The following is a 13,714-nucleotide window of genomic DNA, read 5'->3' on the forward strand; positions in this document are numbered from 1 at the left end:
AGAACAGAAACAAAAATAATTCATCGAGTGGGAGATATAAATCTAGAGGGAGATCTAAATCTCCAAGAAAACTTGTAAAGGTGGTTTACTGGAAATGGAGAAAGGAAGGCCACTACAAAAGGGACCATAAATCTAAAGCTCCTTACAAAGGAAAGGGATCTGATGATGCTCCTTCTACAAAGGTGAAAGCCACCTCAGATGAAGGTGGGGATGTGTACTTGGCTTCTTCAATTACACATGTAGATCATGAGGCATGGATGATTGACTCAGGTGCATCCTTTCACTTCACTCCCCATAGAGAATCGTTCTACGAGTATGAGAAATATGATGGTGCTGATGTCTTCTTGGGAGATGACAAGAAGGCTAGAATCGTTGCTCATGGAAAAGTAAAGTTGAAGTTGCAAGGTGGAAGGGTTAGAAAACTTCTGAGTGTTTTGCATATTGCTACATTAGCTAGAAATTTGATTTCCATAAGCAAGCTGGATGATGCAGGTGTAAAAATAGTGTTTGAGAAAGATACCTGCAAGATGGTTCGGGGAGCACTGGTACTGATGCAGGGACTTTGAATTGGAACTTTGTACAAGCTACAAGGTAGCACTGTTTTTGATAAATCTAGTGGTCTTTGGAGAAAAGACCACTGGAGAAGAAAATCTAGTGGTCTTTGGAGAAAAGACCATGCTATGGCATCAAAGGCTTAGACATATTGGAGAGAAGGGACTTTAAATACTTCATGGTAAAGGTATGGTAGAAGGTATGACTAATATCTCTCTTGATTTTGATTTCTGTGAAAATTGTGTATATTGGAAGCATGAATCTAGTGAGTTTCCCCTATGGTTGTAGGAAAGCAAAACATATATTAGAGCTTGTGCACAATGATCTGTTTGGACCTGTGAAGGTTCCATTGCTGGGTAAGTCTATGTATTATGTATCATTTATAGATTATTTCTCAAGGAATACATGGATATATTTCCTCAAGAATAAATCTAAAGTATTTGAGAGGTTTAAAGAATTTAAGTCTCTAGTGGAAAACCAGATAGAGAAGAAGATAAAGGTGTTGAGGACAGATAATGGTGGAGAGTTTTGTTGTAAGGAATTTGAAGAATTCTGTAAGAAGTGTGGTATAGCACGAAACAAGGCTACTTCATATACACCTAAGTAAAATGGAGTTGCAAAAAGAATGAACAAGACGTTGATGGAAAGGGCAAGAAGCATGCTCAATGGTGCCAGGCTAGGACATGAATTATGGGCAGAGGCAAAGGAGACTGCATGTTACCTGGTCAACAGGTCACCTTCATCAGCATTGGAGGATAAGACTCCACAAGAGGTATGGATTGGTAAGAAGCCCTCTCTTTCACATTTAAGGGTATTTGGATGTGATGCATATGTACATGTTCCAAAGGAGAAAAGAATAAAATTGGATACTAAATCTGAAAAGTGCATCATTATTGGATATAAGGATGGTTTAAAGGGTTATAGGATTTGGAACCCAATAACGAGGAAGGTTGTGTACAACTGAGATGTGGTGTTCAGAGAGGTTAAAGATGTTATTAAACATGATGTACAACCAAAGAAACCTGAGAAGATAGAGTTTGATCTAATGGAGGAAGAATTAGACTCTATAGAAGAAGAGGAACCAGAAAATGAAGAGCCACAAACTCCAGGTGTGAGAAGATCAGTTCGAGAAAGAAGGCAGCCACAAAGATATAGTCCATCTACTTTCTATTCAAATTTTTCTTTATCTATTACTGATGATGATCCTAGAACTGTGAAGGAAGCAGTAGATTCAGAGGATGGAAACTCTTGAAAGAGGCCATGGTTGATGAAATGACGTCTTTGCATAAAAATGAGGCATGGGATCTGGTGGAGTTATCGACTAGAAGGAAAAACATTGCCAACAAATGGGTGTTCAAGAAGAAGACAAATGCAGAAGGAAAGGTGGAGAAATACCAAGCTCGGTTGGTAGCAAAAGGCTATTCCTAGGTGTTGGGAATTGATTTTGGTGATATTTTTTCTCCTATTGCCAAGGTAGCTTCTACTAGATTACTTTTATCTGTTGCTGCTGCTTTTGATTTTGAGGTAGAAAAGATGGATGTGAAGACAACATTTCTTCACGGGATCTAGAAGAGGAGATCTACGTGAAGAAACCTGAAGGCTTTTCTGTGAAGGTTAAGAAAGAACTGGGATGCATGTTAAAAAAGTCTATGTATGGGTTAAAATAGTCACCAAGGATGTGGTATCAGAAATTTGATACATTTATATGGGGACTTGGCTTCATCAAAAGAAAAGGGGATCATTATGTGTATTTTAAATTAATTGGTGACTGTGTTATTTATTTTCTCTTGTATGTGGATGATATGTTGCTTGTTGGAAATGAGAAACAAATTATCCAGGATTTGAAGACCCAATTGTCGTCGAAATTCGAGATGAAAGATCTTGGTGATGCAAACTATATTTTGGGCATGGAAATTAAAAGATATCGAGCAAAGAGGGAGCTCTGGTTAAACCAGAGGAATTATGTCGAGACAATATTGCAGAGGTTTAATATGCTTGATAGTAAATCAGTGAAGGTTCCTATTCCTATAGGTGTAAAGTTATTTGCTGAACAGTGTCCCAAGACACAAGAAGAGGAAGAGGACATGTCCTGTGTTCCATATGCAAGTGAGGTTGGTAGCCTGATGTATGTGATGGTCTATATTAGATCGAACATTACACATGCAGTGGGAGTACTGATGAGGTTTAAGTCAAAACCAGGGAAGGAGCACCAGACAACAATGAAGCAGGTTTTGAAGTATTTGTGTGGCACTAGTGATTATGGATTGTGCTACCAAGGAAGACCAGGATTAGAGAGAGTATTGGATATTTATGACTTTGTTGATGCACATTGGGCTAGAGATCTGGATCAGAGAAGATGTATAAATGGGTATGTGTTTAACCTATTTGGAGGTACAGTCAGTTGCACGAGTAACAAACAATCTATAGTGGCACAATGAACTACAGAGGCATAATACATAGCAACCACTCATGCAAGCAAGGAAGCAATTTGGTTGCAAAGATTGTGTTCTATGGGGTTAGTACATGGAGCTATAAATATAAACTGTGACAACCAAAGTACAATTTTGTTGGCAAAGAACCTTGCCTACCATTCAAAGACAAAGCACATTGATGTTCAGTATCACTTTGTGAGGGATATGATAGAAGACAAAAAGGTGTTGTTGGTAAAGGTGGACACTTCGAAGAATACTGCAGATGCATTGAAAAAATTTGTGAGCTCTAAGAAGTCCTCTTGGTCTAGAGAAAGAATGGGCATTGCAGGGTTGGATAAATGAATAATCTCTCATGTTGCCCCTTGTGGAAAGAAAAGAATAAGAGGGAGAATGTTGGGTTTTGTTGTATTCCTTCCACGACTAGCTGATTGCATAGCGGGGGGTCATAAGGGATTTGAGGGGGGTTGGTAGCCCCCCTCTACAAGGTCCAATGCAGCGCCCTGGTGAAAATTGTTTCGACCCTATATTAGGTTGGGCAGACCTACTTATGGTTTTTCGCATGGTTTTTGCACATGGTTTTGGACACGATGGTTTTTTGTGCATGGTTTTGGACAAAATTTCTTTTGGTCCATGGTATTATATGCTTCGGCATGTATAAATATGTATTTCAACATTGAAAGTAACATAATGAAAAATCAAGCTGGTAGTCCCGGTTTTGGGATCCACGAGAAAATATTTGTGTATATGTGTTTTATGTGTTATGCTCTCGCATTGTTTATTTTCTGTTGTCAGAATTTGTTTGCAGGTAATTTATGTACAGGGTTAAAACCTACATCATCCATGGCCATTGCGTAGGAGGTTTCTCCCATAGTGATGAAATACTAAATATTATAGGTCTTAATATGCCAATAGTTTGATGAAACCCTTCTAACTAAGAGTTGGTCCTCACTCCTATCATGGAATGTGGCTAAGGGTCCTTTCTCCTATCAAGGAATGTGGCTAAGGTTGACAATAGGCTAGCGAAACCACAATCTCCAACATGGGAACCTCATCATTAAATTTGTAATAATTTTTGTGCTAAGTGGCTAAGTCCCCAAATCGTCATGATGGATTAAAAGGAAGGGGTCAGAACCCAAATTTCCTTCATTTTGCATCAAGGATTCAAATCTTTCCTCTAGATCCAATCATGAATATATCATTCCAATTCTATCAGTAATCATAAGTCTCCTTTGGCCTATTTAGGGTAAACTATGCTTATGGATTCAAATTCACAAGAAGTAGAGAAACTCTCAAAAGCTTAACCACAATATTGATCACAAAGAAATCAATCTTGCACCTTAAGAAATGCATGACACATAAAAAAATCATAAATGATTACAAGGAAACATACAAACATGGAACAATCATCACGACTAAGGCACACCTATTAAATCAAGAACATATCCCTCATAACATTCTGACTTAACATAGATGAAACTCTTCCAATTCACATAGAATTTCATGTTCATAGAGGATGCATTTCAACAATAAAAAAATCCATATTAATTCCTCAATGCATTAATGATGCAAATTCAATATAAAAATACCACAACTCCCATCCTACTATATTTAGTGAATCCAACATAACATATAAATATGAAGTGTTGAACAGTATTCATTTTCAAGAAAGGAATACGCTTTTTAGTTCCTCTTGACATCATTAGAAATTGAAGAAAGGAGTGCCACTATCCACTAACTCTAGGCACAACTACACTAGAAATTTCTTATAGTTGGCCACCCTTGAGCCAGACTTGATGTCTAAAGGATGTTTCACCCAAGATATTGCATGAAATGAGTCAATTCAAGGAATAGGGAGAAATTCCAATCTTCTTCATTGGATATAAATAAGGATGTCAATTTTCAGGCACTAAGTTTGGGATGATTACAAAATAGGGAATGGTCACTGAGTTTCTTCACAACCTAAATGGATACCCGTTGATGCCCTCAGTGATCCCCCCCTTTCTAGTGCTTCAGCTACATAAACAAAACTAAATAATAGAGTCCTTTTTAGTCTATGAGACTTAAGTGGAGGGATCTCTCACTAGCTTCCTCAACTCTCATAATTGACGCTTGGACACTACACTCTAGTTTCTAAAAATAGTTTTATAAGGTTACACATTTTTAAATTCAAAATCCTTCCTTGTTTACATATAGTTTGGTTCTCTCTTCACTATATCTATTCTCCAATAGCTACAATACTCCCCACCTACTTCTAAAAATCGCCATCCTTCTTTCACATGAATGTTGGTTCTTGGAGGAGAGGTTTGTGTTCCCCTTTTGAGGCTTCAAATTCAATCATGACTCTATTGTGAGTTATGTTATCCATTCTTGGCCAACTCTAGTACTTCCTCCCCCATCCACTCATAACTAATTAAGAATTTTATAGTTCAACAAGGACATTAGGGTTCAAAACATTAAATTTATGGAAGATAGGAAATTTCCTAATCTCCCTTACACACTTGTTAAGCAACTTATACTTCCACACAGTCCCATCCATATAGGATTGTCATTCCTCTTCAAATTTAGGAATTTATAATTAAATGAAGATATTTACATTAGACAGTCTTTCAAATATGATCATGTTAGCTCTCCAACATTTTCATCCTTCAATTACATTACAAAATTTGGGGATTACAAAAATGGATGTTACAACTGGTTGAGGTGATAGTAAACATAAGACATGTTTTTCCTTTTTTGACACAAAACTTTGGTATTGATTTCATTTGGGACAAAAAACACTACTAAGATTAATATTAACTTGTATGTTATTGATTTAGTTTATGATGAACCTATAAAAATATGCTTTGTGACTATCACAAAACCCAAAATTATGATGTTTTATTCATTCAATTTTATGGGCCATCTATCTCTTATTGTGTTCTTTGTCTTTTCCCCAATGTTACGCCTCTTTATATATTACACTCTTTCACTTTCTTCTTCTTGTTTCTTTAAAAATTGGAATAAGTGTGAATATATTTAAGTCTAAAATATTTGAGAATGCTCCTTGCATCTCTTTTACTCTTCCTCAATGCTAGCCTAAGAGAAACTAGATGTAGCTTTCACAATTTTAATGCTTCAAGCAACATTATTAATGCTTTAGTGGCATTCTTATGTAATATGTGGTGAAGGAAAAGCAATTCAAGTTATCATTAGATCTATGCAATAGATATTATGCTCTAAATCCACTAGGTCATGCCTATTTTACATGGTTTGAGTGATCAAATGAACAATCAAAGCCTTCACTAACAGTATACTCGGTGCTATTGATAAGTAATTTGTTTTGACATTATGGATTATACAAGTCTTATTGGGCATATTAATAAATGAATGGAATTATACATTATTTGTGTGTCCTTATATCCCCATAATATAAGAAGGATTTCTTCATGGCTTTTATAATTTTTGATAGAACTACCACCCTTCAATAAATTCCTCAAGGTCTATCAAATCTTATTCTCTTATAATGAAATTTACAATAAACATGTTTTTTATGGTTAACCATGATTATGATATGCTTGACATATTATTCTACAATGGAGGTAGTGAGCCCTGTATCATCATATAAATACACGAAGAAAATCCTCTTTGATATGGGTGTCAAGAAAAAGGATTTATTATGATCTTCACCTTGACCTTCTTTCTAAAGCATTAAATTATCATTCTAAATACTTTTAAATTCATTTAAAAAAAATAAGTATATCTTAAAGTTAATATTTTTTAATTTTTTGGTGATTACTTTTTAGCATTGTAAAAAAGAGATATATTATTTGAAAGAAAAAAAATGTAATGTTTATTTAGTTTCAGTATTTTCATCTAGATTTACTATGATGAAAAGTTTTCATAACTTATTCTCAACACAACACAAGTCCAATTAAATCCACTAAGGAAATTGGCTTTCAACACATACCTACTATTAGTAATTGCTTGGAGATTGCAAGCGATGGTACTACTAAGTAGGGCTTGTATGATATGTTAAAACAATAAACACATGAGCTTTTGTATGAGTAACATGACCAATAAATATGTAAACACTGCCATAAGAGCTATGTTGCCTCTATGATGAGCCATTAGTAAGGAAGAATAAATATTGACCATATATGTGTATAATCACTCAAGAATTAAGGAATTAATAGTAGATTTCAATTTTCAAAGAAAATTAAAAGGGAATATCAAAATGTTAATTGTATCTATTAATCAAGGAATTGATAATAGATTTCAATTCTCAAAGAAAATTAAAAGAGAATATCACAATGTTAATTGTATCTATTAAGCATGAGGAATAATCATATATTCTGACTAACATAAATGTAAGAGGTGAATCTCAATTATAACCATTAAAACCATCAAACTATTGATATGTATAAAATAAGAACACATTTCAGAATTGAAACGCCAATTCATTACCAATTATTTAAGAAAATTTATTAAATTTATCAATTCTCAAAGAAAATTAAAAGAGAATATCACAATGTTAATTGTATATATTAATCATGAAGAATAATCATATACTTGCACTGACATAAATGTAAGAGGCCAATCTCAATTATAACCATTAACACCATCAAACTATTAATATGTATAAAATAGGAACACATTTCAGAATTGAAATGCCAATGCATTACCAATAATTTATGAAGACTTGTTAAATTTGTCAATTCTCAAAGAAAAATTGAAGAGAATATCAGAATGTTTGTATCTACTACTTTGAAGAGAATATCACAATGTTACTTGTATCTATTAATCGTGAGGAATAATCATATACTCTCACTAACATAAATGTAAGAGGCCAATCTCAATTATAACCATTAACATCATCAAACTATTAATATGTATAAAATAAGAATACATTTCAGAATTGAAATGCCAATGCATTACCAATTATTTAAGAAAAATTATTAAATAAACTATTGAGAAAATTCATATGCAAGACATATGTTTACCATAGAAACAAAAGTACGAAAACAAAATGCCAATTAGGCATTAATTGTTCATTATGACAATCTTTGGTTATAGATTAGTTAATGGTATTTGTGTATCCTCCTTTTCTTGAGGAAAGCACACTTAAAAATGAACCTTTGTGAGGAAATAAAACAGGAGTTAGGTAGTGAAAAGGTCAATGAGATGACTTTTGGTTTCACGTTCTCCAACTGGTTCTCTCCCATTCTTTCCCTTCGTATTAATTTTATAGTACCACTTATAACTTTATAACTTACGTACTATCACACTTAATATCACACTTGTATATATAATATTTATTTTAAAATATTAATTTAGTTCAAAATGCATAACTACTTTACATTTAAATTTTAACTTTTTTCATATAATTAAAAATATGGGGTGAACTTTAAATCTTTATCATTCAGTTAATAATTATTGATAATTAGCTTAAATGTGTGAAAATTAAAAAAATTATTTATAAAGAAGAAAAACTTATTATTATTTGTAAAGTAGAAAAACTTAATAAAATATGCCTAGGTCAAATACAACATGATAAAATTAAGTAGTCCATCAAATTGTTTATTTAATTAACATTAATAAATCACAAGTAAAGAAAATTGATTATTAATTATAATAAAAAATATATGGAATAATAATATATTAAAATTGATTTAAAAAATCAGTATAATTTCATTATTCTTACTTTATTAATAAAAGGAGTTGTCTTTAGTGCGACTTTTTGGAAGCTTTTCCAGTTTCTCTGGTCAAATTTCTCTAAAATCTGGCAACAATTTATTGAAATCACAAGCTTTATGGGTAATCCCTACATCAGCAAACCATCCTAGGGGTTTTTCAAGGTGCTCAATCCAGATATGCAGTTAAAAAACCAGTTTAAATAACACAAATCAAGATTTAACCTCAATTTTTTCCGCTAGATTTGAGCATTGGAAAGTCAAAAATGTCACACTAAAGGCAACTCCTTAATAAAATGAAGTTGAAAATTTTAAGTTATTTTAATAATTTACTTTCTCATACAATTGGAAAATGTTTTAATTATGAATTAAAAAATGATATATGATGTCCATTTAGCATAGAATAGATGGTGATGGGGTAGATTGTTAAGTCACTCGCTCATGTGAAGGTCATTGTTTTGAAACTTCGTGGGCAAAAATCCAGTCATGTTAAGGGTTGGTGTGGCCGAGGCCTATTGTGATCGTCGGGTGATTTTCATGGCTTATATTCCTCTGGGTCATAGTTTTTGTAGCCTGAGGTCAAGTTTAACATCTCTCGTAAACCTTGTGTAAAAACACATAGGGTTAGAATTTTTTTCCAAAATTACCAATCATATAACTTTCCAAATTATTGTCCCATAATCTTTATTGAATATCAAATGAAATCTTTAGTAAAGGAATAGTAAGTTATATTAAAATTAACAACCACTATTGTAACATACCATCAGAAACTTCCTCATGTAACATTACATCATATACATGATTTGTTAACCGGTTTAGTTAATCACATACGTGATAATATAAACATCAAATCATACAAGTAATCAACATCTTTAGACATTGATAGACCCAAGAAACCTTGTAGGGCAAAAGCAAACAAATGTTTAATTTAATTATTAAACACTCGTGAGAGTGTTCACCCATAACTCAATGGTTATAAGAGTATTCATCCCTTGGCCATTCTCATAAAATATTAGAAAGAATATCATTTCAAAAACAAAATAATTGGTTATAAGCTATTAAAATCATCTTTGTATCATTTACCCATAAACCCTTGAGAATTATGTCTTCAGGGTCTCGTTCTTACCATTAGTGGATTATATTACAACTATCATTCCTTCAAACTAAATAGAAGACTAACATATCATTTGCCATAATGGTAAACATAATCCATCTTTGCATATGTCACAATATTTTCTCGCAACTTCTACTATCAGTAACCTTTGGTACCATGATTAATAATAAATCTATATTTATGATTAATCGTCATCTATTCATGTCTATTCATGAAATGTAAACAAAATATTGCGACATGCTTCCTTTAACAACACTGCATGTGTATTAATTATAACCATATAACTATCCAATCATGTATATGTACCAACACACATTCTTCCTGAGGAAAATAACTGTGACTTTCTATATTCCTTTAAAGGAAACTAACACCTCAGTTATCATTTTTGTGTTTATGATTTCATGAACTTTATCAAAAGAAATTATCCCTTCAAGCAATCCTTTTTGTGTATGCAAATATGTAAAAGAAATCTAACACAATAGTTGTTGTTCCTATGCATGCAAACACATCTGTTTTCGAGATAAACTTCCCTAAAGAAATTTTAACATAATAGATACTAATCTCGTGTATGCAAATGCAGGTCATTTTTCCAAAAACATCTTTTCCAAGAGAGAGTTACTTAAAATAACAATTGTACATGCAAATACATGCACTATTCTAGAAGAAAATTATGTCATAATTATTATTTTTCGGAGGCAAATTTATGTATTTTTCTGAAAGAAAGCTAACACATATATTGCATGCAATTACTTGTTTCTTTCCAAATTCCAACCTAATAATCATTCTCTGTTTTATTTCACATGAAAATTCATGTTTTTCTTCAAAAAGTCTATCATAATAATTATAATTGGGTTGTGTTATATCCTTTCCACGAGAGCCTACGTAGTCAAATGGGGGGTTAGAGGGGGGGCGAATCCCCCCCCTTTGTTGCAACAATTGCGCAATGGCCGGGTCACAGGGGGGACAACAACACTGCCTGTCTAGGGGGTTTTAGGGGGGTGGGTAGCCCCCCTCTACCGGGTCTAAGGCAGCAACCCGGGAATCTTTTCTTTCGACCCTATGTTAGGTTGGGCGGACCTACCTGTTGTTTTGTGCATAGTTTTGGACGAGATGGTTTTTTGTCCATTGTTTTGGATGTGATGGTTTTCAGTCGATGGTATTGGATGCTTCGGCATGTATAAATATGTATCGTAACATTGAATGGAACATAATGAAAAATCAATCTAGTAGTCCCGATTTCGGAATCCAGGGGAAATCTCTATGTATATGTGTTTTATATGTTATGCTATCGCATTGTTTATTTTCTGTCTTTTAGAATTCATATGCAGGTAATTTATGTACGGGGTTAAAACCTACATTTGGTATCAGAGACAAGTTTTGGCTTCAAGGGGACACCTTTGTTGCTGAGGGGTTTCACTCGGGCCTATGGTAGACCCTGTTCAGTGGGAGATTTGCAGGATCAATTCTAGTGGTGAAAGAAGATGGGGAGTAGTGGAAAGATAGAGATCAAGAAATTTACTGGTTAGAGTTTTGAGTTGTAGAGAATCAAGATTGATGATCTGTTGGTGGATAAAGATCAGTGGATCATGGTAGATCCGAGTACTAAACCAATGGGAGTGTCCAATGAAGAATGGGAAAAGTTGGGTTGGAAGTCAAAGAGAACAATATGGTTATGTGTCTCAGATTCAATATTGTTTAATGCATCATAGAAAGCTATGAAAAATGCTTTGTGGTACAAGTTACGGACTTTGTACCAATCTAAGTCTCTGGTGAATAAACCTTTTCCTGTGGAAAAAGTTGTATAACCTAAGGATGAAAGATGGAGACTTAGTGACAGAGCATCTGAACGCATTTAATACTGTGGTAAGTTAGTAATTTTATATTGATATTAAAATTTCAGATGAAGATAAGTGCATCAATTTGTTATGTTCTCTACCAGATTCTTGGGATAGTTTGGTTATTGCAATAGGTAGCAATGAAAATGCCTTGCAGTTTGATGAAATAGTCTCATTGTTACTGACAGAGGATATGAGATGGAAAACTATGGAGAGCAAAAATGGTGATCCCTTGTCTGTATGAGGATGGTCCCAGAACATAAACAAAAATAAGTCATCCAGTTGGAGATCTAAATATCCAAGAAAATATGTAAAGGTGGTGTGGTGGAAATGCAAAAAGCAAGGGAACTACAAAAGGGACTGTAAATCTAAAGCTGCTGACAAAGGAAAGGGATCTGATGATGCTCCTTCTACAGAGGCGAAACCCACCTCAAATGAAGGTGGGGATGTGTACTTGGCTTCTTCAAGTACACATGTATATCATGAGGCATGGATGATTGACTCAGGCGCATCCTTTCACTCCACTCCCCATAGAGAGTGGTTCTGCGAGTATGAGAAATATGATGGTGGTGATGTGTTCTTGGGGGATGACAAGAAGGCTAGAATCATTGGTCACAAAAAAGTAAGGTTGAAGTTACAAGGTTGATGGGTTATAACACTTTTGGGTGTTCTGCATATTCCTGCATTGGCCAGAAATCTGATTTTTGTAAGCAAGTTGGATGATGCAGGTGTAAAAACAGTGTTCAAGAAGGATACCTGCAAGATGGTTCTGGGAGCACTGGTATTGATGTGGGGAGTTTGGATTGGAACTCTTGTACAAGCTACATGATAGCATTATTTTTTATGGGTGATACAATTTTGTGGTTCCTGAAAGTGGAGCATAAAATCTAGTGGTCTCTAGAGAGAATACCATGTTGTGGCATCAAAGGCTTGGACATATCGGAGAGAAGGGCCTTCAAATACTTCATGGTAAAGGTATGGTAGAAGGTATGAGTAATAGCTATTTGGATTTTGATTTCTGTAAAAATTGTGTATATGGGAAGAAAAATCGGGTGAGTTTCCCCTCTTGTGGTAAGAGAGCGAAACAAATCTTAGAGCTTGTGCACACTGATGTGTTTGGACTTGTGAAGGTTCCATCACTGGGTTATTCTATGTACTATGTATCATTTATAAATGACTTCTCAAGGAATACATGGATATATTTCCTTAAGAAGAAATCTAAAGTCTTTCATAGGTTTAAAGAATTTAAGGCTCTAGTGGAAAATGAGACAGAAAAGAAGATAAAGGGGTTGAGGTCAAATAACAGTGTAGAGTTTCACAGCAAGGAATTTGAAGAATTCCGTAAGAAGCATGGTATAGCATGGTAGAAGACTACTCCATAAACACCTGAGAAAAATGGATTTGTCGAAAGAATGAACAAGACATTGATGGAAATGGCAAGAAACACGCTCAGTGGTGTAGGGTTAGGACAACAATTATGGGCAGAGGTGGTGGAGACAACATGTTGCCTGGTCAACAGATCACATTCAACAATGTTAGAGGATAAGACTCCCCAAGAGATATGGACTGGTAAGAAACCCTCTCTTTCACATCTCAGGGTATTTGGATGTGATGCATATGTATGTGTTCCAAAGGAGAAAGAACCAAGTTGGATAGTAAATCTAAAAATTGCATCTTTGTTGGGTGTAAGGATGGTTTAACGGGTTATAAGCTTTGGAAACCAGTAACAAGGAAGGTTGTGTACAGTTGAGACATGGTGTTGAGAGAGGTTAAAGATGTTATTAAACATGAAGTCCAACCAAAGGAACCTGAGAAGATAGAGTTTGAGCTAAAGGAGGAAGAATTAGACTCTAGAGTAGAAGGGAAATCAAAAGATGAAGAGCCATAAACTTTGGTTGTGAGAAGATCAATTCGAGAAAGAAGGAAGCCATAAAGGTATAATCCATCTGCTTTCTATTCAAATTTTTCTTTATCTATTACTGGTGATGATCCCAGAACTCTGTAGGACGCAGTAGATTCAGAGGATGGAAAACTCTGGAAAGAGGCCATGGTTGATGAAATGACATCTTTGCATAAAAATGAGGCATGGGATCTGGTGGAGTTGTCGGCTGG

The sequence above is a fragment of the Pinus tabuliformis genome, chromosome 3_2 (assembly GCF_031772625.1).
Source record: "Pinus tabuliformis cultivar Carrire ecotype Pingquan chromosome 3_2, CPIR1, whole genome shotgun sequence".
Classification (NCBI taxonomy): Eukaryota; Viridiplantae; Streptophyta; class Pinopsida; order Pinales; family Pinaceae; genus Pinus; species Pinus tabuliformis.